We start from the raw sequence: 27,950 nt of genomic DNA on the forward strand, positions 1-27,950 counted from the left end.
GTTTAGTGGTGCTCTCTTGTCTCTCCCAATCCACCTTCTCTTTCTGTTTCTAACCTGTTCATGGAAATGAGGAAAAAATATTATTTGGAAACTAGACTTCAAACAGAGAACTTTAATTTTAAATTTCCCAGAGCCTTTAGCCCCACTGTTCTCTCCACTCTACTTTCTCTCTCCTCTGTAGCCTCTATCCACTTGAGACTACCAGGGCTAGAAATCCCTACACTGTATGTCAGCACTTCATTGATGCAATATAATGACAACAACATCTGTTTAAATATGAGATTACTGCAAGAACCAGACCCTATCTCAATAGGCAGTGACAGTTATATAATTCTGGTGTACTACCAAGGTAGGTCTCACTCCGGAGAACAAGTCTGATATATGAACACTTCAGTGAATATATCGTTACATTCAAGCCCTTAGACACTGCCTCTTTCTACAGAAGAGGAGGACAAGATCGGGGTTAATGTATCAGTTATTAAAGTTAAGTGAACTCAACTGTGTCTACTGTGGAAGAGGAGAGCTCTTGGGTTTTCATAAAGGAGAACAGTGGGGATGATATTGATGTGACTAGAAGAAAAGTTGTGTGTAACTTTGGGGTCTCCGTTAGGGGGCAGTTTTAATGGAGATAATCTTTATAGAGAAATCAAGGGTACTTACTGCTGAACAAAAGTAGAGACTTATAAATTTGTAGTTTATAGAATAACTGACACAAATAATACATTAAGGAGTGTGTCTCTTCTGAGAAATGTCCAAGAGATTCCATGAAAAATAACTGAAAAACACAAGAGGTATATTCAGGTAGAAATTCCTTAGAAAGCAGCGGAGATAGAAAGAGAATTTTCCAAAAGAAAATTTTCATTGCAATATAATGATTTGGCACTTTCCAATAAATAAACACTAGGAGAGAATTAAAGTTCAGTCTCAGGCCTCATAAGAGTATGCATACATGAATATTTATTTTTAAAGTAAAAATAAGTGATTAATTGCCTGGGTCTAAATCAAGGTGATCTATAAATCTTGTATATGTTGTTCTCCTAAGCATTCCTAACAACTTCTCCACAAATCAAATCATCACCTTCAATATTATTCTGGGTTCTTCTCTGACTCCTAAACACCCCAATTCCTACTCGAAAATTTTAAAGTTGAAAACTTTTGGAGATTTTTCAACCAAATCACTCTCCCTAAATTGAATTCTTTATTACAGCTTCCTGGCATCTGACTACAGGTATTTTCATGCTCTCCAAGCCTGTATGTCTGCTCATTATCACTTCCAGAAATGCCCAACTTATATTAAGCTATAAATTGACCTCTGAGGACTGCCTTTGCCATGTCCCAAAGGTTTTGGTATGATGTGTTTTCATTTTCTTTTGATTCTAGGAATTTTTTTTTTTTATTATTCCATCTCTGATTTCTTCTATTACCCAGTGGTTTTGAAGCAGGATGTTATTCAGCTTCCATATAATTTTTTTTCCTTGCTCTTCCTGTTGTTAATTTCTACTTTGATGGTGTGGTCAGAGAAGATACTTTGTAATATCTCAATGTTTTGGATTTTGTTGAAGGTTGCTCTGTGGCCTAAGATGTGGTCTATTCTGGAGAATGTTCTATGTGTGTTGGAAAAGAATGTGTAATTTGCAACTGTTGGGTGGAGTGTTCTATATAGGTCTATGAGGTCAAGTTGGCTGATTGTACTTTTTAGCTCTTCTGTATCTTTGTTGTTTCTCTCTAGATGTTCTGTCCTTTACCAAGAGTGGTGTATTGAAGTCTCCTACTATTATTGTGGAACTGTCAAGTTCTGTTTTCAGTGCTGTTAGAGTTTATATATTTAGGAGCCCTGTCATTGAGTGCATAGATTTTTATTATGGTTAAGTCTTCATGATGGGTTGTCCTTTAATCATTATATAGTGCCGTCCTTTGCCTTTTATGGTGGATTTTGTTTTAAAGTCTATTTTACCTGAGGTTAGTATTGCCACTCCTGCTTTTTTTTTTTTTTTTGGTAGTTATTTGCTGGATATATTTTTTCCATCCTTTGACTTTTAATAAATTTGCATCTTTGTTTCTAAGGTGTGTCTCTTTACATAGCATATTGATGGATCCTGTTTTTTATCCATTCTGTCACTCCGTGTCTATGGGTGCATTTAGGCCATTTACATTCAGTGTAATTATTGATAGGTATGAGTTTATTGCTGTCATTTTGTAGTGCTTTTTTTTTTTGTGGTGCTAACATTTTCTTTGTTACTCCTACTCACATGAGCTGAGTTTCTTTTGTTTATGGATTCCTTTTTCATCTCTTTTGTTTTTGTACATTTTGTTTTTATTGAGGCTTTATGTTTTTCTTCTTTATTTTGATAAGCATATTTGTTACCTTTCTTTGTGGTTACCTTGAAATTTACCCTTACCTTCCTAGGTTTTAACCAGTCTACTATTACTTGGTATCACCTTGCCTGCCTCTCCATTAGAAATTTCTATACCTACACTGTTTATTCCCTTTTTTATTTTTCTGATATTGTTGTCATTTACAGATTAACTTTTCTGGTTCCCTGTTGCAATTCTTTTGGTTTTGGATAATCCTTGAGAGTTCATTTCCTACTTTGGTAGCTGGCTGATACAATTTTGCATCCTAGAGTCAAGCTATGGTCTGATGTTGTCTGTTCTCTGACTGAAAACCCAAAACTAAGCCCACTGCCATCGAGTCGATTCCCACTCACAGCAACCGTATATGACAGAGTAGAACTGACCCCACAGAGTTTCCAAGGAGTGCCTGGCAGATTCGAACTGCCGACCTTTTGGTTAGCAGCCATAGCACTTAACCACTATGTCACCAGAGTTTCTGTTCTCTGACTGAAGGACTCCCTTTAAAATTTTTTGTAGGTTTGGTTTGGTTTTTACATATTCCCTTAATTTCTGCTTATCTGGAAATGTCCTAATTTCACCATCGTATTTGAACCAAAGTTTTGCAGAGTATATTATCCTTGGCTGGCAATGTTTTTCCTTCAAGGTTTTATATATGTCATCCCATTGTCTTCTTGCCTGCATGGTTTCTGCCAGATAATCAGAGTTTAATCTTATTGTTTCTCCTCTGTATGTGACATTTGGTTTTTCTCAAGCTGCTCACAGGATTTTTTCTTTGTCTTTGGTTTTAGTGAGTGTGATTATGATGTGCCTTGGTGTTTTTCTTTTGGGGTCTATCCAATATGGAGTTCATTGAGCTTCTTGGCTGGTCAGCTTTTCATCATTCATGATATTAGGGAAGTTTTCTGTCAGAAATTCTTCAATGAGCCTCTCTGTGTTTTCTGTTTTCTCTCCCTATTCTGGAACTCTGATTATTCTCACATTTTTGCTTTTGATTGTATCCCACATAATTTTAATGGTTTCCTCATTTTTCTTTGTTCTTTTTTCTGATTTTTCCTCAGAGTTGTATACAAGTGTTTGTCTTCAATTTCACTAATCCTGTCTTCCATCATTTCAAACCTGCTCCTCAGCCCTTCTATGACGCTGTCCATTTCTGAAATCTTGTTATTTACCTTTTGGATTTCTAATTGTTGTTTTTGTATTATTTCTAGTTGTGAATTTATTTTGGCATTTATTTCCTATATTACTATTATTTTCCTGAATTCTTCTCTTTTTTGTCTGTATTTTCCATGAATTTGCCTGCCTCTTCCATAAATTTGCCTATTTTTTCCTCATTTTTATCTTCTTTTTGCTTCAACTCTTGGATAACTCTGAATATTAGAGATGTGAATTCCCTACCAGGTAGCTCCAGTGCCTTTTCTTCTACTAGAAAGTCATCTGGTGTTTTATTTTGGATGCCTACTGGAACCATCCTCTCCTGTTTTCTTATTTGTCTACTATGCTCAGGACATTAAGTAGTTATTTCCTTCATTTCTTGATTGTAGATTTGTTTGTTACATCCTGGTTTTTTGTTTTATTTGGTTATGTCTGAGCAGGTGGGCTGTGCATTCTTTGTTGTTTGCTTGTCTGTAGTCGTGATAATTTTCACCTCTTTGTCCAACAGGCTGGGTCAGTCACTCAGCTATGGTGCAGTAGGACAGGTCCACCTGAATGGGAGGGCTGGGATGGGTTGTTTGTGGCACACACTAGGGCCCACAGTGCAGGACAGGAATCAGTGCCTAGGTTCTGGTAAACCATGACTGTGCTGCTCAGAGGTGTGATGTGCAGCTTACGGTGAAGGTACAACAGGATGGGGGGGAGGTTGTGATGTATGCAGCTATTATGGGTATGGGAAAGAGGAGAGAGAAACAGGAGCCTCCCCCCCTCAAAAAAACCCACACATCCCAAAAAAGAAAAAAGAGTGCAGAGGGAGCTTGCCATTAGAGTGAAGAGATGAGAACCCAAGAAATGGAGAGAAGGAAAAAGGAAAGAAAAGAAAAAGGGAAAAAGAAAACTAGAGAAAATTTGGAAAAGAAAAAAAAATGTGGAAGAGAAAAGCCCCCAAGGGTCCCAACCATGCAGTCTGGAAAACCTGGGAAGTCTCTCAGGTTGTGCAGGATAGCCTGGCTAGAGGGGGTATAGATGTCACACAGCAGCAGGTATTCAGGAGACTGGAAAAGAAGGTAAATATAAACAGACGAGAACTGAGAAATGAAGAAACAAAGGGTGAAAAAGAGAAGGTTAAAAGAAAAAAAGGAAAAGAAATTCCCCCAGGGATCCCGACCATGCAGCGGTGCAGACTGGGGGAGTGCCTCTTACGTTGTGCAGTGCAGCCTGGCTAGAAAGGGCTCCCAAGTGTGAAAAGAGAAAGAAAACAAACAAAACAAAACAGAAAAATGCAAAACAAAACAAGCAAAAAAAAGAAAAGCCTCAGGGATCCCACCGGTATGGTGTCACAGGCTGGGGGAGTGGATCCTCAGTTGAGAGGGGCCTCACAGCCTTTCAAGAAGAAGCAAAGATGGCACAGGGAGCCAGGCGTTTGAGAGAAAGGAGGGGAGGTGATGGGAGGCATGGAAGAAACCAAAAGACAGAAAGAAGCTACACCAGCTCCGGGACCCAGCCTGTGTGGACACGTCGAATCTAAGCAGCCCGGAGTAGAAGCTGTTGCCTCCTGGCCAAGAGACTGTGGCTGGCGGGAAGCAGAAGAGGCCAAAGAGGGAGGGGAAGAAGGGTGGGAGCTAGGAAAGCATATATCGCTCCATACTGGGTTTTCTGTCTCCTGCTGGGAACTTCATGAAGCTGCTTTCCCACACTCCCTGTCCGCGGATCTGTGATGTGCATGGGGCGAATCCAAGCTACACTGACGCTGCACTTCCAAGCTGGCCAAGCCACTGCAGTCGTCCAGGAAGCTCGGAGGTAGAGGAGCAGGCAGAGGATAGGGGGTTGGGAAAGCTTGTATACCTGGTTACTGGGTGCTCCGTCTCCTGCAGGGAGTTCTGTGAAGCTGTTTTCCTGTGCTCCTTGTCTGCCGATCTCCAACAGGAGGCCAAGATGGTGAATCCGAGCTCCCTTAGCTGATAAGGAATGTTGGCAAGTAACTCTCCTCAATCTCAGTCCTCTGACAGTTTCTTATTCCATTCGGAGTTTGGCTGAGTTCTTTATCTCTTCATTTGACACTTTCAGTTCCAGGAATGACATTTGTCTCTGTTTTACTTAGTTTTTTGGGCCTTTGCTGTGGAGGGAAAGAGTGATGCTTTTGTGTATGGTGCCATGTTGACCGGAAGTCTGAAAAAGGTTTTTTTTTTTTTAAAGCCATATTTCTATACTCCTTGGAAGGTAGTCACTATATACAGACCATACTTAAGGAGTGTGGTTTTATGCTGGTCCTTCTTGAGGGAGAAGTATGTAGATAAATTATTTGGAATTCTTCTACATGAGAGATTTTGTTATTCTCCCCCATTTATTAATTCATTCAGTCTTTTATTTATAGCAAAATGGACTCACAGACACTTACTTTGTACAGTAAAACCTCTGGGAGCTGGAACTTGATGGGACTGCCTAGTTTTTCCAGGTCTCATAAGTTTCGACCTTGACAAGATGCAGTCTTACTGGTTTTCTATGGCTCATTTTAGTGGAAAATATTTTTTTTCCCCCTCAGGTTTCTTTTCTGCCTTGCACAGGTTACAGTTTTCACGGGTTTTACTGTACTTTATATAGTCATCCCTGAGGGTCCAAGAAGGATTTGTTTCAGGATCTCCAGGCATATCAAAATCCTATTTTACCTATGCACATCCTCCCATGGACATTAAATCACCTCTAGATTACTTATAATCCTTAATACAATGAAAATGCTATATAAATAGTTGTTTCATCACAATTGAAGACTTGGTCTGGAGGATAGCCTTTCTATTCTGTGAGTTATTTCAGCTCTTCTGGGAATGCTGATGCTACCTGGGCATCAGTGATGACGGTTCTCCCCTGATCTTGAAGTTCTTGAGGCTGTAGTGTTTTGAGTAGCTAGCCAGCCATCCTTTACTAGCCTGAAACTCCGCTTCTCACTCTTCCCAATCCCCTCACACTTAGCCTTTGAAGGATTTCTTTGACCACTTAATTGCTTTTTAGGAGCTATTTTTCACAGAAATAAAGGGTGTACACAATGCAAGTAGTAAACAAAGGAGATGTGAGGTGAACAATGCTCAAACACTGAGTGCTGGAGAGAGACTGAGGATCTGTGAAATGGTGGGAGACTACAGCAGGGTATGCCTACACATCACTTCATTTGCACGGATTCAGCATAGTGTTTGACGTGTGGCAAATTCAAGTTTGGCTTTTTGGAACTTTTTTTTTTTTTAATATTTTTGATTCATGGTTGAATCCACTGATGCAAAGACTGACTGTAAAACAACACTACTGTATTTGTTTTATTATTCAATGAGTTCTATTCCGGCTGTTGGGAGGTCCTTCAGTTCGCTCCTCTTCCCCTTTGACGTATTGACATTACTTTGTGTATCTGTGCATATGTCTGTGCATTTCTTACTTTATGGCATTTTTAGATGCTCTAGGCTCATCTTGCATATTTCCTACCCCAGCCCTAGAATTAGTCTTTTCGCTAAGAATACAACATTTCTTTTATTAGTTAATGATATTAGAAACCAAAATCAAGGCCCTAGCTATGATGCAAGTTCCCACTTTAAGAGTGAGAAGCTGGAATCTGACTTTCCACCATTTATGTACTTGTCAAATTTCAGTATACATGAAGAGCAGTATCAGAATTTTTAACCACTGCCCCTGTGAGATGCAACTTTATCAGCTAGAGTATTGTACTTATGTGCAGTTCCTTTTCCCTTTAATGCTGCACTCTACTCATTTTAAAGATTCTTAGGACAGTACCTTTTCCCACCATATCTTTTACACCTTCAGTGAGGTTGTTTTATAAATTCTTAAAATAGTTATATATTCTTGTCACAATCTGCATTTCTCCATGGAACATGTTCTGTATGAGATGCCAAGAGAAGGCTGTGCCAAGGTTGAAGAGGGAAGATGATTTTATGATTTTACAAGGTATGGAGATGGGGAAAGTTTTCAAAGTAGAGACAACATCATGAGGAGAGCAAAAATTAATAATAAATAATAAGAGAAGTGAAAATAAACCCAGAGAATCATAATATCATAAAAGCAAGAAGAAATGAATGGAACACTTTCTAACTCATTCTATAAAGCCAACATTACTTTAAAGCCAAAAACATATAAAGACATTAAAAAGAAAGAAAACCCCCAATACCTCTCCTGACAACAGATGCAAAAATCCTCAACAAATTAACAAATTTCAAGAAAAAGTTTGGAATTAAATTAAAAAGTACAATTAGAAAAACAACAGAGACAACCATAAGAAAGTATCTGGCTATTGGCCATGGCATTAATTGATCACCTTGGAAATTCATAAAGAATGCAGTGGTAATGGGAAAACACGGAACAAATTGACATAAGATGGTTGATGTTGGCTCCAGGTAATATCTGTAGTGCAAAACATGACCTTTTTAATTAAATGGACACTTTTTTTTTTTTTTTTTTACTTATAGAGCCTAACATTACAATTAATCAACCACACAGAATATGAATATGTCAGGCCTATGACACATAAAAAAAAAAAAAATTTTTTTTTTTTTTTTTTTTTTATGACACATAGGCCAAATCCAGCTTGTTGCCTTTCTGCAATTAAAGTTTTACTGGAACATAACCACATCCATTCATTTATGTATTGCCTAAGGGTATTTTTGCACTACAATATCAAAGTTGAATAGTTACTACAGAGATTACTTAGTCTACAAAGGTTAAAATATTTGTTACGTGTCCATTTACATAAAATGTTTGCCATCTATGATTTAGACAAACATTGGGCAAAATAGTGTTTTGAAGAGGGCATTTGTACATATGCATGCAGGTAGTTTCTGTACTCCATGCTTAAATCAATGTTCTCAATTAAATTAAAAAATGAATGGTTTAACTGAATATAAAGATGTGTTTCCAATTTTATTTAATGAAAGTGACAAAAATTGATGTTGACTAAGGCTAAAGAAAAAGAGAATTGCATATGAAAAAGTAAGATTCTCAGACTCTGCAAGTTTGTCTCATATTTGGGAAGCATCATCATAATGTTACTAGGCTGCATGGATCGGATATTTCTCTAATAAAATAGAAGCAATAATTCTTTGACATTTTGCCAAAAGATTGTAATAGAATCTAACAGGTACAAGGTATTTGAGGGTGGCTCAAGCAATCTACCACAATATCAAAAACAAGATCAGATGTAAGGGAATAAAAATGTAAAATATTTAGAGGAATATGCTTCCGTATTCATTAAGTATATAATAAATATAAGATTTCTGTTAAGGTGGACAACATGGTGTAGTAGCTAAGAGCATGCATTCTAAAGCCACAGTCTGTGGGTTAAAGTTCTACTCTACCTTATCCTAAGTGATTCTTTGGGTGACTTACATAACCTTTCTGTGCCTCAGTTTTCTAGCTGGTACAATGAGAATAATATAAACATGAGTCTCATACGATAGTCTTGTAGATAAAATGAGTGAAGAAACAGAAAAAGGCCAGGAGCAGAGGAATCATTATTCGAATGTAAAGTAATTATAACTGCTTTGATAATAGTAAAAACCCACCCAGTACCGTCAAGTCGATTCCGACTCATAGCAACCCTATAGGACAGATAGTAAAAAGGAACTTGAAAATAATTATTTTTATTCAAGAGACTTTAATCAGGGTTTGCAAGCAGTTTGAATTGGAAAAAAAAAAAAAGCCTTCGTAAATTGTATTGTCCAATATATTGAGAGTTTTTACATTCTCACAATAATTGGCATATTCATTTTATATTTGTGCATATATCAAGATAATGATAAATATGGAATATTAAATATTAATGTTAATATTTATGGAGGAGCTCTAGAGGCACAGTGGTTAAAGCACTCAACTGCTAACCAAAATGTTAGTGGCTTGAACCCACCAGCAGCTCTATGGGAGAAAGATGTGGCAGTCCACTTCTGTAAAGATTTACAGCCTTGGCAACCCTACTGGGCAGCTCCACTCTGTACTATAGGGAGGCTATCAGCTGAAATCAACTGCTTGGCAATGTTTTTTTTTTTTTTTTAGTTACTGTCAGTAATAAATAAAAATAATTGCCTATGTTTCCTGAAAGATTCTTTCATTTCTAAAGAAAAGAAACTGAAGTTATGAAAAAAATGAAAAGAGATGGAGAGAAAAAATAAACAAATGCTCAACACCATATATCCCCACTCTAAGGAATGGCTTAAATGTGAAACTAAAGGATAGGGACAGACTAGGTTGCAACTACTAATTAATGTATCATGACTTCAGAAGCCAGATTCTACCTACATGGAAGACTAATTAAATGCTTTTTCGCTTTCAGAAATTTTTCTGTTTGGGGAGAAGAGACTCACCACTCGGTAACGAATCTGCTTGGTCTTGACACCATAGACCAGGGGGTTGACTGTGGGGGGCACTAGAAGGTACATACTTGCAAAAATTATATGGACACTTGGGGGTACCTTCTTGCCAATGCGGTGAGTTAGGAAGCTGAACAGTGCAGGTGTGTAGGAAACGAGTATAGTACAGATATGGGCAGCACAAGTGCCCAGTGCTTTAGAGCGGGCATTCTGGGAAGAGAGAGACAAAAGACTGCCTGGAGGATTTTGATATAGGATATAGCAATAAGCCCTAAGTCCAATACCATCACTGAAAGGGCCACAGAGATACCATATGTTCTGTTAATGAAGGTATTGGCACTGGCCAGTTTCACCACAGCCATGTGCTCACAATAGGCATGATTGATGATATATTTAGAATATGGCAGTCTCTTAATGAGAAAAGGGGAAGGCAAAACCATAAGGACAGCTCGGGTCATTCCAGCTAGCCCCATCCTGATTACCATTGCTGTAGTTAGGATGATTGTATAATGCAAAGGGATGCAAATAGCTACATAATGATCAAAGGCCATGGCAACAAGGAGGGCTGACTCAGTAACGCAAAATGTGTGGATGAAGAACATTTGCACTAGGCAGATATTAAAGTCAAACCAGTGAGCATCCAACCAGAAAATGCCAAGCATCTTGGGAGCTGCAGAAGATGCAAGAGCCATGTCATTCATTGCTAGCATGCAAAGGAAGAAATACATAGGCTGGTGGAGGCTTGGCTCTAGCCTGATGGTAACAATGATCACACTGTTCCCCAGCAAGGTGAGGGCAAACAGGAGACAGACAGGAATGCCAATCCAGCAGTGAAAATCTTTCAAGCCGGGAATACCAACCAGGTAGAAAGATGAGATGTGGTGATGTGTAGCATTGTCTGCCATGTTAAAAGTGGAGAGGTTGCATGCTCACATACAAAGCAGCCAGACAAATCCCCTGTGGGCAGAAAGCAGGATGACCTTGTGACTCTTTCATGGCCCTGCATGTAGGGGTCAGACACATTCTGTGATAGCCTCTGAAGATGGCTTTTCTCCTAAACCTCCTTAAATCCTTGTGTAATTCACTTCACCATTCATAGTCCCAAGGTATGCATCTGAAAATGAGAAGATTGAGTTCCTTTATTAATTTATTTTTCATATTTCTGAAATTTTATTCAATTCTTCTCTGTCATTTTTAATTCATATTTAAGGAGCAGTTAGAAATAAAACGACTTCTTATTTTTTGCCTAAGGCATCGTTGGATACCAGATATAAATATTCTTAGAACAAAACCCAAGGGTTCTGTTCTTAAAGAAATTAAGATCACATGTGGAGACACAGCCATTAAAAACACAGACACATACATACACACAATAGTTAACAGAATATTCAAAATGTAATGTAGTCATTATTTTGATAATATTGTTATTCACAGGTTGTATGACTAAATAAATAAGAATTTCGAATAAGAGCCCAATGCTAAAACATAAGAATTAAGCTTGTCAATAACAGTATATGCCTTATTATCAGTCAAAGGCTAATCTAATCTTATATTAGGCTAACTCCTTGAGAAGATCTTGAGATGAACAGGATGGTACAACTATATAGTAAACAGGGAAAATAACTGTTGGAAAAAAAAAAAGTTGGAAGTTTTTATTCCTTCATCCTGACTAATTATTTAAAGATACTGCAAATAAGCGCATCAGATATAAATTAGATTATGTAAGATCAGTCTATTTTCTGCAAACACATGAGCCCCAGCTGTATACTCAGCCCTACCTCTTGCTCTATTATCCATCCTGCCTAATTGCAGTGAAGACCAAAGCAACCACAATCCAGCACTTTAGTTATCAGCAGCATAAGTAGCTACGTGTTCTAGCTTTGTCTTTTCATTTTGATAGCTTCCCTCTATCCTTCTTCCTAGGATCCAGTGTCTACCTAGTGTAATAATTCTGGAATATGCACCTCAATCGGAAACTCTGGTGGCATAGTGGTTAAGTGCTATGGCTGCTACCCAAAGGGTCGGCAGTTCAAATCCGCAGGCGCTCCTTGGAAACTCTATGAGGCAGTTCTACCCTGTCCTATAGGGTCGCTATGAGTCGGAATCGACTCAATGGCACTGGGTGGTAGTGGTGTACCTCAATCTTCATAACGTGATTTTTTAATTTCTAATTTTTCTCAGTCTCTCGATTCCAGCTCTTGTAACCCATGGATGTGAAAGCCCAAGAAACGTTGATAAATATTTCCAACAAAAATATCTTGTCAGATCAGAAACTGGAATGCTCGCTTAATTGACCCCCTGAACAACTGCTTCCTTCATCATGAAACCAGGAAAACAAGATGGTACCCAGCTACAATTAGGAACATTTTTGATCAAAGATTGTATCAAAGTTTCTGTAATAGAATCTTTGATCAATAGGGGAATACTGTGAAAAAGAATTTCAAATTATCATGGAATCCAGAATTTCTGGAGCCATTGTGGCTGAGTGAACCCTCAAAAGTATTGCTCTGAGGTAATTTTTAGATCTTAAGCCAAAACTATCCTCTGAAGTCAAGTTTAAAATAAACAATAGTTTAGGTTGATTGTTGTTGTTAGGGGCCATCCAATCGATTCCGATTTATAGTAGCCTTCAGCAACCAAATACAATTAAAAAAAAAAAAAAAGAAAAAAACTCCTTGTCTGAATGCCCAAATAATATCTGTGTGGAAAGACTTCTTGGTTACAGAATGCATATTCTCCTATTAAAGATATGCTTCTCTGGGTGTATGTGAGTGCATACCTGAGCTGTTTCATTGTAAGAAATTGAGAAATATCAAATTAATTATTATGAAGTATTTCATAAAATTTCAGAGCTAGAACTTTAGCCAAAATGCAGAAACTTAGTGTTGTAGAAATTGATACTTAAGAGATGAGGCCTATAACCCTGGAGAGAGATAAGAATTTAAGATAAAATCTACAAGTATTACAAGTTAAAGATACGAAAATTTTTTAAGTATTAAACTTCTGGTTTTGAAAATCCTTTGATTGTGATTTTCCATTTGGAAACTTGATTTGCCGAGTTTTATTCTTTAATCTGCTTGCGGAAGAATCCTACAGAGGCTGATGGAAAATGACGTACATGGCTTAATGACAGGTCAAGAACTAGGAATGTAAGAAGCAAAATAACACACCTAGAAATAAATGCATACATTTCATGCAGAAAATATCATTTGAGATTACAAAAAAGTGTAACTTCTATTGGTAAATACATGTAAAGTTTAAAAACTGTTATTTTTTTAGTGTTCAATAAATTAATTTGTAAAATGGCAGCATATCTAATCTATATCAAGAGAAAAGAAATAAAATAACTCCTTCTGAAACAGGAATGCCTCCTTCAGGGCTATGAATATGAACACAAAGCAAATTGCAGAGAACTGCCCCAAAGCATGGTCTGCTTCTAAGGTCACATCTTACTCTCTGGCTTTTTTTTTTTTTTTTTTTAATAATTTTTATTGTGCTTTAAGTGAAAGTTTACAAATCAAGTCAGTCTGTCACACATAAGGCTATATACACCTTACTACATACTGCCATTTACTCTCCCCCTAATGAATCAGCCTGCTACCTCCCTCCAGTCTCTCCTTTCGTGACCATTTTGCCAGTTTCTAACCTTCTCTACCCTCCCATCTCCCCTCTAGACAGGAGATGCCAACACAGTCTCAAGTGTCCACCTGATACAAGTAGCTCACTCTTCATCAGCATCTCTCTCCAACCCATTGTCCAGTCCCTTCCATGTCTGATGAGTTGCCTTCGGGAATGGTTCCTGTCCTGGGCCAACAGAAGGTTTGGGGACCATGACTGCCGGGATTCTTCTAGTCTCAGTCAGACCATTAAGTCTGGTCTTTTTATGAGAATTTGGGGTCTGCATCCCACTGTTCTCCTGCTCCCTCAGGGGTTCTCTGTCGTGCTCCCTGTCAGGGCAGTCATCGGTTGTGGCCAGGCACCATCTAGTTCTTCTGGTCTCAGGATGATGTAAGTCTCTAGTTCATGTGGCCCTTTCTGTCTCTTGGGCTCATAGTTATCGTGTGACCTTGGTGTTCTTCATTCTCCTTTGATCCAGGTGGGTTGAGACCAACTGATGCATCTTAGATGGCTGCTTGTTAGCATTTAAGACCCCAGATGCTACACTTCAAAGTGGGATGCAGAATGTTTTCATAATAGAATTTATTTTGCCAATTGACTTAGAAGTTCCCTTAAGCCATAGTCCCCAAACCCCCTCTCTGGCTTATTTTGAATGAATTTATTGAAAAAATCTGTTTCGATAAGGTTGTTCTTTATATTATCTTCAACAGGCACTCTGTCAGGGCATCCATAAAAAGCTTGCCATACGTCTCTAACTTCCTTTTGGTACTATCACTTCATTTGTTTGTGAATCACATAAATATAAATACCAAGTTCCTTCTGATAGCCTGGACTTTGACATTTTGCCCATGTTCTGGTCAGTCAGCATTGCCTTCACCTGGAATCTGCCACTTCAGAATAGGTGGTTCTATGGGAATATCATGGTATTTGCTATACTGTCTTTTTTAAAGGCACAATATATTTTATATTAATATATCACAATAATGATACAACAAGCTTGCCGAAGCTAAATTCTCACAAAACACTCCCATTGGTCTGATTCTATCTTATTTGCTTGCAACAGTAGCCACCCAATCAATCAAGCAAGAAATCTCAGAATTATCCATACCTTCTCCATCTTTTTAACTCTAATACTTCAGTCAAGCAGTCATAATTTTTATATTTCTATTAGAGCTCTTACAGTATGTTTAGTGTCTATTTACATGTCAGTCCCTTTCATCAAATTGTGAGCACCAAAGCAAAAGTACTAAAACCCAGTAAACTTAATAAATTCTGAAGAAAGATAGATATTTCTGTTTATGCTCTACAATCGCAAGAATTTTACAGATTATTTTCTTTCTACCCAAGCTTCCGATCTTCCTTAGATGGTCAGTTAGTTCATACTGATTGTCTACCTTTCATTTACACAACTCTCCTCTTAAAATATGTTCTTTCAAAATTGTTCCCTGTATGAGTTACACATCCAGAAACTTCTATGTAGCAGAAACTTCTAAAGTTCTCCCATAAATAGTGAGAAACTAATCCAGTATTTACATATATATCTATTCTCGAATATCCATTTATATCTTTTATAAAAGTGTAGTGTCATTTACATATTTACAAATCTTCTTTTCCCATTTTCTTTTCACCTGCTTTATCTCAATACTAACTCACAATTCATGCCATAGTATACATGATAATAAAATATAACTGTTGCTCACTGTAAGTCCAGAAATGATCATTTTCCACTGCCACATCTTAGCCAATCTCCATTTGCAGGAATGGTTACAAAGTGTGACAGTGGTTGCCTATGAAGCAGTGAGGACTCTATGACCCAGCTGGTAGTTACCATTGCTTTGTAATGGAACTATTCCAATGCTCAGGAGGTTCTTCAGGTGTGAAAGGTCCACTGGTCTCTTAGGTCAAAGGAAAATAGGGCTGGGCCAGGACTAAGTGCAAAACAGTACCAATGTCCCTCTGAAACAGCCATGCTAACATTATAAACTCCCTAGAGCTTCTATGTGAATAGTGCTCATCTGTTTCTCCTGTGGAGAACACAGTCTCTGGATAATTCTTTGAGAAGACTAAGAAGAGCAAATCAATTTAGTGTGGACAAATTACCTGAAGCTTAAGAAAAGGGCATTGCAAATCGTAGTTCCAGAATGACTAGCATTGAATTATCACTTGAATCTCAGAAAATCAATGTCATCTAAAAATGAAAATGTAGCTCAGAATATTTTACAATCTGCACCTTGTTATTCCTTTCCCCTTGTGTGATATTACTGTGACACCATGTCCATACATTCAGTCACTTTATATGTCTCCTCCCTATATTAACATGTACTCATATGCACTTACAGGCTCCTATGTATTCAGCTCTTCAGTGGTCTTGAGTCACTAGGCTGCTCTCCACAATGCCTGAACCTGTCCAGTCTCCCTCCAGCTGTGCATAAATAATCACATTTCCTCATTTCCTTCTATCCCTGCCACTTTTTAGCCTTTTTTTTCTGATTTAGTATGAGGTTTCAATGGTACTTCAGTATTGTTTTAAATTGTACTCCGCTCATTACTCATTACTAAAGAGTTGGAACATCTATTCATAAGCTAGAGAGTCCTTTGCAAAAAAAAAATGACTATTTTTACTCTACAGTTTTCTATTGGGGTTTCTGCAATTTTCTTGTTAATTTGCAGATGTTTTCTGGATATTCTTAGCTAAACCTTGCCAATCCAAGACATTGCAAATATTTTCTCCCATTGATCATTCATTCATAGCCTTTGCCTATGGTGTCCTTATTTTTACAGAAAACCTTAAATATGATTCATTGTAATTAAAATATTGCAGTGGTTTTCAAACTTTTGGAATTTTTGTGTAAGACTTTCCCCACACTTACGTCACAGTTACCCTCTTGCACTACTTTCTACTAACTATGTAGGTTTAACTTTGACCTTTTGGTCTTGCACTCATTTGAAGTCCACTATTCTCTATGCTCTTACATAGGGATCTAATTTTACTTCATTTTATTTTTTTACATAGGGTTCCTATGATTTGGAACTAACCTAATGGCACATAGCAAACTTTTCTCATGATAGTCTCCAAACTTCTCTACTAATTTATAATTTCCACTACATATTCGTGATGACAACATCTTCACTATCATTTAATAATCTCGTCTCATCCTCTTTATCTATTACTCACTCCTTGGCTACCTAAATTTCTATGAAACTGCTCTTGCCTAGGCAGCAGTGGTTGCTAAATTGGAAGGGCAGAGTCTCATGTATTTTTTTTAAATACTTTTCATGTAATATTTATTTGTCATTATTTATTTTCATATCATTTTCATTCTGTAGAATGTAAGCTCTTAAATAAATGCACTGAATCATAGAATGTCCTCAATAAATTTTGAATGAGTAATGGCTGTCTTTGTTTACTATGAGAAGAATTTCACAGATTTACATTCTTTTCTTCAAGCCGCATTCTCATTAGAAACAGTCTATCCTCATCTGACACTGAAGTATCGAATCCTTCAACTCTCTTTTAGAGTATTTCCTTTTTTTTTTGTACCATATTAAAGAATGTGATCACTGATAAGTATTGTATTCTTGAATTTAATTTCTTGCTACTCTCTGTTCCACAGTATTCTATTTTCTTATAAATAGGGTTTATTTATTTACAATTCTATCTAGGGCAAGAATTACTACTTAGCCACTAGAAAGTCACATACCTATTAAAAGATGTGGATTCCAATGGAGAGTAGATGGGCAACAATGGACAATGTTTCCTAGCCATTTCCCCCTTCAATTCAGATGTTACCATGACTTTTTATAGCCAATGGTATATAAGTAGGAGTACTGTACATCTCTTTTAGGCAACAGACTTTAGAAAGTGGTCAGTGTTTCCTCATAGTTTCTTCTTTTGTTGCAATGCGGAAAGTAAGGATTCTAAGTTTTGACAGAATGGCAGATCCACAAGATGGAAGGGGCTGTTTTTCCCTAAATCAAAATATGGGAGAACAGCTACATTTTATTGTTACATATGTGAGAAAAATAACTCTGTATTATTTAAAGATACTGTAACACTGGTTTATTGTTAATAGTAGTTAATGCTGGCCTATGTAAGAGATTATTCTTCCCAATATTCTTTCATCAATTTTTATTAATCTTTTTTTGTTGATTCATTTCAGATCATGATAAAATGCAATAGGGTTTTCACAAACTTCGCAATTCCATTTACCATAGCCAATATCTAGTTTCAGGCACTTATAGTCAAAATATGAGATTGTTGGCTAGAAGGCTGTAAGCTGTCTGTGGATAAAGTTGACATGGAAGAATGTTTTCTAAAGGAATTTTCTAACTTCTAGAAGAAACTAAAGTCTGTGGCTTACTTTTATAAGCCAATGAAGAGAAGTAAAGCAACCCTGGGGTAAGGACAATGTCCAGAGGTACACTGGCAACTCTGGAGCAGCTGATTTATGACACACATCTCCAGACAGTTTGGGTGAGCAGAATTCTTCTGTTTGTCTTGCATGAAAGGCAGCCTTTCATATCAGTTCCATTTCTCCATCGAAGCTTACATGCCAAGTAAGTGCAAACAAAGCAGAAGATGACTTGTAAGAAATTCAAGGGGGTATTTGGGCTCAGGGTTAATATGTTAACTGAAATTACTTACTTTAATACCATAGTTAACCACTGTCTATGAGTCAATTCCTACTTATAGCAATCCCATAGGGTTTCCAAGGTTGTAAATCTCTATGGAAGCAGATTGTCACATCTTTCTCCCAAGGAGCCCCTGGTGGTTTTGAACCCCCAAACTTTAGGTTAGCAGTAGATCACTTTAACCACTGTGCCACCAGAGCTCTATGCCCTGGTTACCAGTTTGAATTTCTACTTAGGACCATGGGCGAAAATGAAGGCATAGACTGCAAAACGCAAAAGTGTATCTCAGATCCTTTACCCTCCCCGTTGGTCTGTATTTCTTTTCTCCATTTGTCTTCTAACTGTGCTTAAGTAATTCTCATCTTAAACAGAAAGAAACAGACCTGAATTAATGGTTTTCTTATCTTTAATGTTAAGCAATACCCACTCACAAAGTGCAGATATTCACTGCATGTCCTCTGTTGGCTTTAAGATGAGCTGTATTTATTAAGAAATACCAGAATTCCGTTCAAAGTGGTAATGAGGGTAGGACTGGCAACCATGTCAGAAAAAAATATCATTCTTATCATCAGGAGATAAAATGTAAATAGTTAAATTTTATATGGTGTTTACTAAGCTGCAAAACTGTTCTAAGCATGCAATTTGTTCTGATTTATTTAATTCTAGTGTTAACCTTATTAATTAGATATTTATAATGCCCTACTTTTATAGATAGGAAAACTTATGAGTTTAAAACATCACCAAAGACACTCAACTAGTAATTTCAAACCCCATGGTTTCCTTCACATACGTTCCTAGACTATATTCTTTCAACATTGTGACTACCATGAGATTCAAAACCAGAAACTTCCTGTGTAACAGAAACTGGTGAGTTTCTTTCTTTCTTTCTTTCTTTTTTTTTTTTTCCTTTCATTGTGCTTTAGGGAAAAGTTTACAGAGCAAACTAGTTTCTCATTAATGAGTTTCTCACATAAAGGGTAAGATGCAGACCCAGTATTTTTAACCACTGAGAATATTTGCTTCCCATTCTCTAGTACCAAATCGTATCACTCAGACACCCGCTATGTGTCTTATAAATTTCAAAGAGAAAAATTAATAACAGAAAACTTACTTTGATTTTAGGGTTTTTTTTTTTTTTTTTTTTGACCCATGAAAACAAATATTAACCATAAAAATTTCTGACTAAATTCTCCCAGAGGCTGGCTTTCTTCACCCAAAGTTGCTAACATTTCCTTTCCTGTTTGAAGCCAGACTTTCTTCATTTAAATTTCAAAAAATATGGCTGCAGGTGAGTGGAGGCCCAGAGACCACCTTGTGACCAGATATGAGTTGATCTCAGTAAAAGGGAGAGGACAGGGTTCAATTAAACATGTTAAGTTTAGCCAAAGGTTGATCTTCTATTCTTCTCCCTCTTCTTCTCTTTAAAAGAATTATTGTGGGAGCGGAGCCAAGATGGCGGACTAGGCAGACGCTACCTCGGATCCCTCTTACAACAAAGACACGGAAAAACAAGTGAATCGATCACATACATAACAATCTACGAACCCTGAACAACAAACACAGATTTAGAGACGGAGAACAAACTAATACGGGGAAGCAGCGATTGTTTCCAGAGCCTGGAGCCAGCGTACCAGTCAGGTACGGCACAAGCACAGAGACCTGCTCCACCCCCCTGAACTAACCCCGGGAGGGGGACTAGCCGGTTCCACGGGCGGCGTGGGACGCAGCCGTTAGGAGAAGTCCCCGGGAGGCAGTGACTGATCTTGGAGCAGAAAGAGCAGCATCCGAGCCGGGGAACCGTCCCGCAGGGATTTGGACTGCACGCAGGTACGCCATAAACACGGAGAGTTGCTCCACCCCCTGAACTAACCCCGGGAAGGTGACCAGCCGGGTCGCGCAGGCGGCGTAGGACGCAGCCGGTAGGAGAAGTCCCCGGGAGGCAGCGACTGGTATTGGAGCGGAGAGAACAGCGTTCTAGCCGGGACACTCGGTCGCGGCACAAGCACGGGGAGCTACTCCACCCATCTGAACTAACCCCGGGAGGGGGCCCACCTGGTTCACGGGGGCGGCACGGCCACGCGGCTGGAGGGACGAGAAGTCCCCGGGAGGCAGCGACTGATTTTGGAGTCGAGAGTGCACCGTCCCAGTAGGGGAGCCTTGACGCTGGGCGTGGGGCTGGAAGCGGAGGATCTGACCGTGACTCCAGCGGGCCAGACCCCCTGGGGGCAATCTCCACACAGCCAGCACACGTAGGCGACGCGCCCGCGGGAATCTCAGATATAATAGTCATTCCAAGCAAGACAAGCAACTCTGGCTATATTCTGAGGTGCTACTCTCCTATCTCTCTGTTCCCTCCCCCACCCTCCCCAGGCGGCTTCATTAACATCTGAATAGCCTGAGCCAGAGGGAGAACTCTGATAGGGATCTGACTGCTGTTTTTTTTTAGCGGATTTTCTGGAAAAACTAGTTTCCCAGTGATGGCTCGGAGACAACAATCCATATCAAACCACTTAAAGAAGCAGACCGTGACAGCTTCTCCAACCCCCCAAACAAAAGAATCAAAATCTTTCCCAAATGAAGATACAATTTTGGAATTATCAGATACAGAATATAAAAAACTAATTTACAGAATGCTTAATGATATCACAAATGAAATTAGGATATCTGCAGAAAAAGCCAAGGAACACACTGATAAAACTGTTGAAGAACTCAAAAAGATTATTCAAGAACATACTGGAAAAATTAATAAGTTGCAAGAATCCATAGAGAGACAACATGTAGAAATCCAAAAGATTAACAATAAAATAACAGAATTAGACAACACACTAGGAAGTCAGAGGAGCAGACTCGAGCAATTAGAATGCAGACTGGGACATCTGGAGGACCAGGGAATCAACACCAACATAGCTGAAAAAAAATCAGATAAAAGAATTAAAAAAAATGAAGAAACCCTAAGAATTATGTGGGACTCTATCAAGAAGGATAACCTGCGGGTGATTGGAGTCCCAGAACAGGGAGGGGGGACAGAAAACACAGAGAAAATAGTTGAAGAACTTCTGACAGAAAACTTCCCTGACATCATGAAAGACGAAAGGATATCTATCCAAGATGCTCATCGAACCCCATTTAAGATTGATACAAAAAGAAAAACACCAAGACATATTATCATCAAACTCACCAAAACCAAAGATAAACAGAAAATTTTAAAAGCAGCCAGGGAGAAAAGAAAGGTTTCCTTCAAGGGAGAATCAGTAAGAATATGTTCTGACTACTCAGCAGAAACCATGCAGGCAAGAAGGGAATGGGACCACATATACAGAACACTGAAGGAGAAAAACTGCCAACCAAGGATCATATATCCAGCAAAACTCTCTCTGAAATATGAAGGCGAAATTAAGATATTTACAGACAAACACAAGTTTAGAGAATTTGCAAAAACCAAACCAAAGCTACAAGAAATACTAAAGGATATTGTTTGGTCAGAGAACCAATAATATCAGATATCAGCACAACACAAGGTCACAAAACAGAACGTCCTGATATCAACTCAAATAGGGAAATCACAAAAACAAACAAATTAAGATTAATTAAAAAAAAAAAAATACACATAACAGGGAATCATGGAAGTCAATAGGTAAAAGATCACAATAATCAAAAAGAGGGACTAAATACAGGAGGCATTGAACTGCCGTATGGAGAGTGATACAAGGCGATATAGAACAATACAAGTTAGGTTTTTACTTAGAAAAATAGGGGTATATAATGAGGTAACCACAAAAAGGTATAACAACTCTATAACTCAAGACAAAAACCAAGAAAAACGTAACGACTCAACTAACATAAAGTCAAACACTATGAAAGTGAGGATCTCACAATTTACTAAGAAAAACGCCTCAGCACAAAAAAGTATGTGGAAAAATGAAATTGTCAACAACACACATAAAAAGGCATCAAAATGACAGCACTAAAAACTTATTTATCTATAATTACCCTGAATGTAAATGGACTAAATGCACCAATAAAGAGACAGAGAGTCACAGACTGGATAAAGAAACACGATCCATCTATATGCTGCCTACAAGAGACACACCTTAGACTTAGAGACACAAACAAACTAAAACTCAAAGGATGGAAAAAAGTATATCAAGCAAACAATAAGCAAAAAAGAAGAGGAGTAGCAATATTAATTTCTGACAAAATAGACTTTAGACTTAAATCCACCACAAAGGATAAAGAAGGACACTATATAATGATAAAAGGGACAATTGATCAGGAAGACATAACCATATTAAATATTTACGCACCCAATGACAGGGCTGCAAGATATATAAATCAAATTTTAACAGAACTGAAAAGCGAGATAGATACCTCCACAATTATAGTAGGAGACTTCAACACACCACTTTCGGAGAAGGACAGGACATCCAGTAAGAAGCTCAACAGAGACACGGAAGATCTAATTACAACAATCAACCAACTTGACCTCATTGACTTATACAGAACTCTCCACCCAACTGCTGCAAAATATACTTTTTTTTCTAGCGCACATGGAACATTCTCTAGAATAGACCACATATTAGGTCATAAAACAAACCTTTGCAGAGTCCAAAACATCGAAATATTACAAAGCATCTTCTCAGACCACAAGGCAATAAAACTAGAGATCAATAACAGAAAAACGAGGGAAAAGAAATCAAATACTTGGAAAATGAACAATACCCTCCTGAAAAAAGACTGGGTTATAGAAGACATCAAGGAGGGAATAAGGAAATTCATAGAAAGCAACGAGAATGAAAATACTTCCTATCAAAACCTCTGGGACACAGCAAAAGCAGTGCTCAGAGGTCAATTTATATCAATAAATGCACACATACAAAAAGAAGAAAGAGCCAAAATCAGAGAACTGTCCCTACAACTTGAACAAATAGAAAGTGAGCAACAAAAGAATCCATCAGGCACCAGAAGAAAACAAATAATAAAAATTAGAGCTGAACTAAATGAATTAGAGAACAGAAAAACAATCGAAAGAATTAACAAAGCCAAAAGCTGGTTCTTTGAAAAAATTAACAAAATTGATAAACCATTGGCTAGACTGACTAAAGAAATACAGGAAAGGAAACAAATAACCCGAATAAGAAATGAGAAGGACCACATCACAACAGAACCAAATGAAATTAAAAGAATCATTTCAGATTATTATGAAAAATTGTACTCTAACAAATTTGAAAACCTAGAAGAAATGGATGAATTCCTGGAAAAACACTACCTACCTAAACTAACACATTCAGAAGTAGAACAACTAAATAGACCCATAACAAAAAAAGAGATTGAAATGGTAATCAAAAAACTCCCAACAAAAAAAAGTCCTGGCCCGGACGGCTTCACTGCAGAGTTCTACCAAATTTTCAGAGAAGAGTTAACACCACTACTACTAAAGGTATTCCAAAGCATAGAAAATGACGGAATACTACCCAACTCATTCTATGAAGCCACCATCTCCCTGATACCAAAACCAGGTAAAGACATTACAAAAAAAGAAAATTATAGACCTATATCCCTCATGAACATTGATGCAAAAATCCTCAACAAAATTCTAGCCAATAGAATCCAACGACACATCAAAAAAATAATTCACCCTGATCAAGTGGGATTTATACCAGGTATGCAAGGCTGGTTTAATATCAGAAAAACCATTAATGTAATCCATCACATAAATAAAACAAAAGACAAAAACCACATGATCTTATCAATTGATGCAGAAAAGGCATTTGACAAAGTCCAACACCCATTCATGATAAAAACTCTTACCAAAATAGGAATTGAAGGAAAATTCCTCAACATAATAAAGGGCATCTATGCAAAGCCAACAGCCAATATCACTCTAAATGGAGAGAACCTGAAAGCATTTCCCTTGAGAACGGGAACCAGACAAGGATGCCCTTTATCACCGCTCTTATTCAACATCGTGTTGGAAGTCTTAGCCAGGGCAATCAGGCTAGATAAAGAAATAAAAGGTATCCGGATTGGCAAGGAAGAAGTAAAGTTATCACTATTTGCAGATGACATGATTATATACACAGAAAACCCTAAGGAATCCTCCAGAAAACTACTGAAACTAATAGAAGAGTTTGGCAGAGTCTCAGGTTATAAAATAAACATACAAAAATCACTTGGATTCCTCTACATCAACAAAAAGAACACCGAAGAGGAAATAACCAAATCAATACCATTCACAGTAGCCCCCAAGAAGATAAGATACTTAGGAATAAATCTTACCAAGGATGTAAAAGACCTATACAAAGAAAACTACAAAGCTCTACTACAAGAAATTCAAAAGGACATACTTAAGTGGAAAAACATACCTTGCTCATGGATAGGAAGACTTAACATAGTAAAAATGTCTATTCTACCAAAAGCCATCTATACATTTAACGCACTTCCGATCCAAATTCCAATGTCATATTTTAAGGGGATAGAGAAACAAATCACCAATTTCATATGGAAGGGAAAGAAGCCCCGGATAAGCAAAGCACTACTGAAAAAGAAGAAGAAAGTGGGAGGCCTCACCTTACCTGACTTCAGAACCTATTATACAGCCACAGTAGTCAAAACAGCCTGGTATTGGTACAACAACAGACACATAGACCAATGGAACAGAATTGAGAACCCAGACATAGATCCATCCACGTATGAGCAGCTGATATTTGACAAAGGACCAGTGTCAATTAACTGGGGAAAAGACAGCCTTTTTAACAAATGGTGCTGGCATAACTGGATATCCATTTGCAAAAAAATGAAACAGGACCCATACCTCACACCATGCACAAAAACTAACTCCAAGTGGATCAAAGACCTAAACATAAAGACTAAAACGATAAAGATCATGGAAGAAAAAATTGGGACAACCCTAGGAGCCCTAATACAAGGTATAAACAGAATACAAAACATTACCAAAAATGATGAAGAGAAACCCGATAACTGGGAGCTCCTAAAAATCAAACACCTATGCTCATCTAAAGACTTCACCAAAAGAGTAAAAAGAGCACCTACAGATTGGGAAAGAATTTTCAGCTATGACATCTCCGACCAGCGCCTGATCTCTAAAATCAACATGATTCTGTCAAGACTCAACCACAAAAAGACAAACAACCCAATCAAGAAGTGGGCAAAGGATATGAACACACATTTCTCTAAAGAAGATATTCAGGCAGCCAACAGATACATGAGAAAATGCTCTCGATCATTAGCCATTAGAGAAATGCAAATTAAAACTACGATGAGATTCCATCTCACACCAGCAAGGCTGGCATTAATCCAAAAAACACAAAAGAATAAATGTTGGAGAGGCTGTGGAGAGATTGGAACTCTCATACACTGCTGGTGGGAATGTAAAATGGTACAACCACTTTGGAAATCTATCTGGCGTTATCTTAAACAGTTAGAAATAGAACTAGCATACAACCCAGAAATCCCACTCCTCGGAATATACCCTAGAGATACAAGAGCCTTCATACAAACAGATATATGCACACCCATGTTTATTGCAGCTCTGTTTACAATAGCAAAAAGTTGGAAGCAACCAAGGTGTCCATCAACGGATGAATGGGTAAATAAATTGTGGTATATTCACACAATGGAATACTACGCATCGATAAAGAACAGTGACGAATCTCTGAAACATTTCATAACATGGAGGAACCTGGAAGGCATTATGCTGAGCGAAATGAGTCAGAGGCAAAAGGACAAATACTGTATAAGACCACTATTATAAGATCTTGAGAAATAGTAAACCTGAGAAGAACACATACTTTTGTGGTTACGAGGGGGGGAGGGAGGGAGGGTGGGAGAGGGTTTTTTATTGATTAATCAGTAGATAAGAACTGCTTTAGGTGAAGGGAAAGACAACACTCAATACATGGAAGGTCAGCTCAATTGGACTGGACCAAAAGCAAAGAAGTTTCCGGGATAAAATGAATGCTTCAAAGCTCAGCGGAGCAAGCGCGGGGGTCTGGGGAACATGGTTTGCGGGGACTTCTAAGTCAATTGGCAAAATAATTCTATTATGAAATCATTCTGCATCCCACTTTGACATGTGGCGTCTGGGGTCTTAAATGCTAACAAGCAGCCATCTAAGATGCAGCAATTGGTCTCAACCCACCTGGAGCAAAGGAAAATGAAGAACACCAAGCCCACATGACAACTAAGAGCCCAAGAGACAGAAAGGGCCACATGAACCAGAGACCTACATCATCCTGAGACCAGAAGAACTAGTTGGTGCCCGGCCACAATAGATGACTGCCCTGACAGGGAGCTCAGCAGAGGACCCCTGAGGGAGCAGGAGAGCAGTGGGATGCAGACTCCAAATTCTCATAAGAAGACCAAACTTAATGGTCTGACTGAGACTGGAGGAATCCCGGCGGTCATGCTCTCCAGACCTTCTGTTGACACAGGACAGGAACCATCCCTGAAGACAACTCATCAGACATGAAAGGGACTGGTCAGCGGGTGGGAGAGAGACGCTGATGAAGAGTGAGCTAATTATATCAGGTGTACACTTGAGATTGTGTTGGCAACTCTTGTCTGGAGGGGGGATGGGAGGATAGAGAGAGAGGGAAGCCGGCAAAATTGTCAAGAAAGGAGAGACTGAAAGGGCTGACTCAAGACGGGGAGAGTAAGTGGGAGTAGGGAGTGAGATGTATGTAAACTTATATGTGACAGACTGATTGGATTTGTAAACGTTCACTTGAAGCGTAATAAAAGTTATTATAAAAAAAAAAAAAAAAAAGCAAGCAGTGGGAAAAAAAAAAAAAAAAAAAGAATTATTGTAATCAACCTACTTCAAGCCTTTTGCTTTTTGGGGGGATCAAAATGATCTCCCTAAATGCATATAGAAAGAATGCTCAGAATAAATATTATGTTTTAGTTTTAGTTTCTTTGAATTTTGATTATTTTTAACATCAACATGTACTAGAGTTTAATCTGTGTACAAATCTTTCTTTCCCACTTTACTTCCACCTACTTTATCTCAAGTAAATAGCTCATATAATAGCATGAACTGCTGCTTTCTGCAAATTCTCAAGTGATTATTTTCCATTCCACACCCTTGGGAATGTTAAAATATATGACAGTGGAGACTTTGGGGACATAAAAGACTCTGTGAATAAGTTGGTACTTACAGCTGTTTTGTAATGGGATATTCTCAGGCTCAGGAGTCTCCTTGGGTTTTGGAAGGCCCAGATGTCCCCTGGTTATACACGTAAACCAAAGCAAAACCAAACCCATTGCCATCCAGTTGACTCTGACTCATAGCAAATCTGTAGGACAGAGTAGAACTGTCCCAAAGTTTTCCAAGGCTGTAATCTTTACAGAAGCTGACTTGCACATCTTGCTCCTGTGGAGCCATTGGTAGGTTTGAAATACCAACAGTTCAGTTAGCAGCCAAGTGCTTAACAACTGCACCAGCAGGGCTCCTTGTTTATACACATAGGAGTCATAAACACCGAGGAAAACAACACTGTACTAGGACTATGCACAAACATACTAATGCTACAGAAGACGTGTAAACACTGCCACCACCCCAGAGCTGGTATGTGCATAGGGCTTACCTGTTTCTTTTTTGAAAAATGCAGTCCCAAGAGACAGTCCTACGGTGGTCAATGTTACTGAGATGTGGGTCAAATGCATATACCATCAAAAAGGCTTTAAGAAGACCAAAAACCCCAAAACCCGGTGAAACAAGTGCAAATGCCTTTAGTGTGGCAATACAGTCTGAAAATTAAGAGGAGGACATTGTAAACTCTAATTCCAGGATGAGTAATACTGAATTCTAATTTCGGA

At 38.2% G+C, this 27,950-nt stretch overlaps 1 pseudogene; it reads right to left on the reverse strand.

The window, feature by feature from the left end:
• Positions 1 to 9,800: 9,800 nt before the first annotated feature.
• Positions 9,801 to 10,768, reverse strand: LOC126080000 (olfactory receptor 52K1-like; annotated as a pseudogene).
• Positions 10,769 to 27,950: the final 17,182 nt, after the last annotated feature.

This window comes from Elephas maximus, chromosome 7 (genome assembly GCF_024166365.1).
Source record: "Elephas maximus indicus isolate mEleMax1 chromosome 7, mEleMax1 primary haplotype, whole genome shotgun sequence".
Classification (NCBI taxonomy): domain Eukaryota; kingdom Metazoa; phylum Chordata; class Mammalia; order Proboscidea; family Elephantidae; genus Elephas; species Elephas maximus.